We start from the raw sequence: 6,720 nt of genomic DNA on the forward strand, positions 1-6,720 counted from the left end.
GCTGCTTACCTTGGCAGGCGCTGTCGCCATTGTCATTGGGCCAGCTGCTGCGGTGCTGCGTGCGGTGTCTCGCCAAGCTGGGCTGCAGCGCGAGCACCCTCATGGCGGTCGTTCAGGTTGTGGCGTCGGTCCAGGGACAACGACGACGCGCGTGCTCCCACACTAACGACGTTGGCATCAGTGGAGGCACTCGGCGGGCGAGAGTCGACGGCGGCTGCTGCGACGGTGGCGTAGCGGTATCAGCCTCGGAGCTCATGAACATGAGCGGACAGAAAAGACTGTAGGGATACGAGGTAGGCTACACTAGCGCAAATCAAAATTTCTACCGCGTAAAACCAGGAAGAACTGCCGTATAAGGATCACGGGATTACCACTCGACGCACTACTGGTGCGGAAGATGTAGATATGCGTCGATGCAGTGAAGACGATCACGTAGTCGTACGTAGTCGATCAACGTAGTCGTACGTAGTCGATCACGTCAACGTCCAGCAGCTCCTCAACAGCTCGTCCACGTGCAGCAAGATCGCCCCCGGTGCCGCGGCTCGTCGTCGGCTCGTCGAGGCTCGTCGGCGGCTCGTCCAAGTGCTGCAGGCGCAACACCTCCAAGGTATCCACACGTGCAGGGAGGAAGCGTCGCAAGCCGGACTGGTAGATCCGTGAGTTGCAACAGGCGAGGCCGTGGGAGGCGCGGCAGGTGTGTTTAGCCAAAAAGGTGTAAACCCTAGGGCGCCCCCACCCCTCTATTTATAGAGGTTCCTGACGGGCCTCTGGGTCCGAGGCCCATTAGTACTTCGAAACCTAATCCAACTCGGATCAGATCCGAATTGGGCTTCCAGCCCCTTAAGTGTGTGACCCTATGGGTTCGGATACGTATAGACATGGCCCGAGTACTCCTACTTGGCCCAATAGTCGGAAGCAGCCTCTAGCAAGATGTGCCAACTCCTATACGCACACGAAGATCATATCAGACGAACCATCACAACATAATATACATGCTATTCCCTTTGCCTCACGATATTTGGTCTATCTTCAAGCCGACCGCTCTTTCTCGATCCTGTGATTCGGAATCCCTTTGTAGGTTAACTCTTAACCGTACGTAGCATGGCCATGCATTTTCGGATCCGATCACTCGAGGGGCCCAGAGATATCACTCTCAATCAGAGAGGGGCAAATCCCATCTTGATTGACCATGTCTCATAGCATGCTTCTTGACAAACCCGAAAGCTACCTTTATAACTACCCTGTTACGGCGTAGCGTTTGATAGCCCCTAAGTAGGTCGATCCACATCTAGAATACATGCGACAATCTCAGGTCTAAGGACAAAGCGTATATGTTGTTTAAAGAGAGAACTACTTCTCGTGTTGGGTCAGTCCTAGCACATGTCTCCACATGTGTCCACATTATTAGTTCAACATCTCCATGTCCATGACTTGTGAAACATAGTCATCAACTAATACATGTGCTAGTCTAATATTCATGTGTGTCCTCACATGAACTCCAACTAGGGACAACTTTAGAATAACCATACAAGTAAAGAGTTTCACATACAATTCACATAATTGCAAATCAATTCAAGTAGCCTTTAATGGATATTCAATGAACACAATATACAAATCATGGATACAAATGGAATATCATCATCTCTATGATTGCCTCTAGGGCATACCTCCAACAAAGACCACACGGACGGAGCTGGAGCTTCCGGCGCGGCGTCCCCTATGGGCGCCGCGCACCTTCATCTTGCCGAACACATGGCATCGGGACACAGCAGGAACCGCGCCCACCGGCCTCAACACGCACGAATCTGACCTCTCTTTACGAGGATTTTGCCTCCCTACTCTCGGATCTGGCCGAAGAAGAGGGATCCAGTTTTTTCTAGGCTGTGGGGAGGGAAGGGGATGGGAGAGGAAAAGGACGCGTAAGGGTAGCCGCTTGGCACCACCGCCGCCACCACCACGGCCACCGGCGGCGGCGGCGACCGCGCTGGCTTGGATCGAGGTGGAGAGGTGATGCGAGGGTGCTTGCATTACCTACTGTCTATGGATTATGAAAATCAGATAATTTTTTTAACCCATTGTCCATTAGATTATAAAATACAAGCGATTCTCCATCCACACACTCCAGCGTAGGGACCCAGACAAGTTACTATTTATAAAGTATATAACACTATTATCTATATTCTGATAAGAGTAAAGTCCACCACCAGTCCTTAAACTTTGTAGCGTTGTGTCATTCCGGTCCTCAAACTCGCAAAATGTATATTTAGAGCTCCAAACTCGCTAATTGTACTATCCGAGTTCAAAATCTTCATAACTTGAGTTAAACTGCCCATGTGACAGCTGATTGTATTATGACATGGACATAATACGTGGGGCCCATACATCACCTCCATCTTTCCTCTCTATCCTATCCATGGTTGTCTTCCACCCCGCGCCGTGCCTCATCACCTGCCGTGGATGCCCCCGGCTATCCACGCTGACGAGACTCAGGACCTCGTGCTCTTCCTCCATGTCGTCATCCTCTCCGCTACGCCACGACCGCGTCTAAGGTTGTTGCCACCGCTGCATCAGGCACAAGTCCACCACCCCTCCTTCGGGCGGACGCCAGTGCCGGCTGCGGAGGAAGAAGAAGTAGCCGACTCCTCGCCAACCTTGCCAAGGCCAACCACTTCGCGCGACGCTGCTACACTAGATCCCAGCAGTCACGCGCGACGCAAGCGCGAGGCAGAGGGTGTGCAGGCCAGTGTTGAGATGTTCATGGCAGGACATGCTGACGTGTTGCAGCCACGCGACATGAGCGGCGGGTGATGGACCGTCTAGTATATGTCATGCCCGAGCTCCTGTGTCATAAGGGGCCATGTGCCCGTCTCCCTGGGCACCAGTCCCCTAGTTCATGGCTATGGGTAACTGGGCATCCGTTGGTCCAGCCATCCGAGCAAATTGGCGAACCAGCAAGCAAGCCAGCAACAACAAGCAAGCAGATCACCTGCCGATTCTTGTTGTCTAGCCTGGTTAAGATGGTTCCGTGAGAGAGATGGGGGCACCATGTCGGCCACCATCGATAGCTCGAGGTACCTAACTGCAGCCGCCATAGGTGGGAGCTCGGTCGGTGTGAGGAGATTGGAGAGATGAGAGATGGAACTGACGCGTGGGCTCCACATGCTATGCCCACGTCATAATACAATCAGCTGCCACATGGGCAGTTTAACTCAAGTTATGAAGATTTTGGACTTCGGTGGTACAATTAATAAGTTTGGGGAACTAATTATGCGTTTTGCGAGTTTGAGGATCGGGATGACACAACGCTACAAGTTTAACGCTACAAGTTTAAGGACCAACAGCGGACTTTACTCTTCCGATAATCTATGGGCGTGTTTGTTTCAGGTTCTCCGTGAATCGCTTTTCTAAGAAACTTGATGGCATGAGAATCCGCTGCCTCAGGAATCACTAGCAGGAGAAGCAATGTGTTTGGCGTTCTTGATTTTTCAAGAAGCCTGCTGCTGAGCCACGCGCAGAGGATACGGGGGAGCGCCAGAGATGGGGCCGCCGGCGCGCTCTGCAGCACAGGCTTCCCACTTCGGCCCTGCGCCGCCTCGCCCACGCCGGTGGCCGCGGCCCGCACGTCATGCCCCTCGCCGGCACCCGGTGCTAGATTGGAGGGAGGGGGAGCCGCGCGCCGCCCCTAACAGAGGCTGCCCGCGGCAGCCTAGCCGCCCGTAGCGTCCCCACGCGGCCACCCTGTCCTGCTCCCACCCTTCATCGCGGCCACCGGGTCAATGAGGTCCGCCAGGGTGCACGAGGAGGGGGAGCACGGGAGGCTTGAGCAGAGCCGCGGGGGAGATGGCTGTGACGACTGACCCAAAATCTCATGAGTTAATCTTAATCCGAGTCTCTATTTCCCTATCTCAGCCTTACCGAGTTTAAGTACTCAACCTCCAGTCCGGTCCCGACCCCTGAGACCCGACCCTTCTCAGCTGGTTCCCCGTTCCGACCCCGCCGACCCCAACTCAACCGCCGGATCCTTCTAAGTCTTCCCGCAACATCTCTCTCTCAATCTGAGCAGTAGACCAACTGAGGCTGACCGGTGGACCCACAAAATCTTTCTTCCAGATCTCCCGTGACAGACCACTCGAGTAGCATGCCCGCCTCAGAGCTTCTCCGCCGCGTGGCTCAACTTCTCCGACACCCGCCGCCCCACCTCGTCGCCGGCCACGACCGGATGGATATCCGCACCCCCTTCCCCAATCGCAGCGGAAGCCCTCTGCAACCCTTTCTGCAGCACCTCACCGCCCGCGCCCATCATCACCCCGCCGGACCCCCGGCTGCAGAGCCCGACGCCTCCCGTCTTTCCGCCGTTTCTCCACCGTCGCTCCGCCTCAGATGCGCTACGCGATGATTCCTCCTCCGTCAACCCATACCACGGCCGCGACAGCTCCTTTTCCACCCTGTCAGGGCCGCGCCCCCGACAATCTGTTGCTTCGCGCTCGCCCGCACGACCGCAGCCGCCTGTCTTCTCACCTGTGCGCCCTCGCTTCTAGCGTCGTTTCCCCGGTCACTTCCATCAGATCCACCGCACGACGACGCCTACCTCCGCCAAATCTCAACCACCGGCAAAACCGCGCCTGCGCCGCCCCGTCCCTGGTGCCCAATCACCACCGGTGTCATCCCCGAAGCCTTGCTCCGCCGCACCGCTGCTCAATCTCCGCCCCGGCAGAGCACTCGATCGCTTCTTCCCGGTCTTCGCGCCGCTCCAACCTTCTCACTCCTCCGCGCAGCTATAAAAGGGAATGCCAGAGCTCCGCCGGAGTTCCCTTCACCATTGCTGCCCTTCCGCCTTGCTCTCTGTTTCGTGCTCAAGCACTATAGCCTAAGTCCCTGAGGAACTCTCCTCCCCACTCCACGCCGCCGTTCCCCCAATCCACCCAGCCGCTTGCTTCTCCGTGCTGCGCAAGAGCTTGCTTGTGGTCCACAAGAAGCACCGCTGCCGCCGGAACCCTGCCAGACCTCGCCACTGTCCAAAGCCTTAGTCCTTCCGCCCAAGTCTGCTTCTTCCCGACCCCAAGCTTCACCTGTAAGACGAAGGTAAGCTGCCGATCCTTTTTTTGCCTCATCCGACCCCTGTTCCGTCTCGCCCGACCCTATCTGTTTCGCCGACCTTTCTCCGCCTCGCCCGAGGGCTCGGCTGTATCCTTTTCCTAGACCCGAGGGTATATGTGTATTGATGTGGGGACTTCCCAGCGTTAAGTCTGAGGACCCCCAACACATCTATTCCTCTAGTCTAAGGGTCAGATCATAAGCCTCTTTCCATCCGACCCTTTTTCCTTATTCTTCTCCAACCCAAGCGAACTTCCCCACCTTTTTTCCGTAGCTATGCTACAAAGTTTCTGAGCTAGAACTTGCAAGTGTTGCTGTTGAAATAACCGTCTAAATACTAACTCTTGCATTGCATTCGTGTAGAGCTGCGTCTCGCCGACGGCTTCTACGAGTTGTACCCGGCGCCAGAAGACGAAGCTGCAACAGAGCTCCCGCCTCCAGAAGCCGAACTCGCCCCCGCAGAAGACCCCTTCCCTTCCTCCTCGCTTGAAGGCAAGCCCCGGAGCATGAACCCACTTTTTCCCAAACTTGCGCATGTCTTCTTCATCTTGTTTGTGCATTTACGTATAGGAGTTACTTGAAACCATAGATGCATGACTTAGTTCCCTGATCTGAACACTAGCTGTTGGACCGAGTAGTTGCCATGCTTAAATAGGAAGCGGTAAAAGCCGAGTGATTTCCTATCACTCGCGAGTTTGTAGGAGTTGGTTGTTCCTCTTCTGTTGCAACTATAAGGACGATGGACGGGGCAGGGTTTTGGTTAACTCCTTGGTGGTCGGCTGATCGCCCCGTCTGTCTATGGAACTTGTTAAGGCCCGACAGTGGTGGTGTTCGTGATCAAGTGTTTGAAAGTACTAACCTCATACTTATTATGGGATGAGGAAGCCGAGTACCGGATTGAACCTAAACGTGAGCGGTCGCCCCATTGTCCTTGGAACGGAGTTCCCCTGCGGCCGCACGTGGTGGCAAGTGTGGTCACAGAACGGCAGAGGCCGGGTCTGTGGAACATTGCACCAAAGGAAATGGGCCCGACACGGGTTAGGGAATTGATGGGGAAGGCCGACACAGGAAGCGACCCTAGGTGGTGCGCGGATGTCGTGAGATTAGGTTCACCATGCATGGTTAAAGAACTTGAATCGATTCGTCTGCCTCTCACAGTTTGAGACTGCTTGATCGCTATGCTACCCTGAGTAATAAAGGAATCTGATGATGACATGGTCTTGATGATGATATATATACCTTTTGGATGGTTCTATGTTTGCTTAGAGTAGGTGCTAATTTAGACCGGTTAATGAACCTAGAATCTGAGCTAAAACTTGAAAACAGGGATCTACATAGTGCTTTTGGCGAACAAACCCCTCAGCCATAGAGCCTTGCATGTCTAGAAGAGGTGGAGTAGCTTTACTCCTGTCGGTTAAGTCTTATTGAGCTTAGTAGCTCAGCCGTGTTGTGGCTTTTCTTTTTCAGGTGAAGTTGCTGCTCCCGAGCCTTCTTCTGTTGGCACTTGGCCGTCCCAGCTCCCTCCGGGTTGGACGGTCGAGTGGGATCCCTCCTCGGACGGCGAGGAGACGGATCACTGACGTCCTGGCTGGCCTCACCAGGATGTCCGACCCCGGCGAAGTAGCT

This window comes from Setaria viridis, chromosome 4 (assembly GCF_005286985.2).
Source record: "Setaria viridis chromosome 4, Setaria_viridis_v4.0, whole genome shotgun sequence".
Taxonomy (NCBI): Eukaryota; Viridiplantae; Streptophyta; class Magnoliopsida; order Poales; family Poaceae; genus Setaria; species Setaria viridis.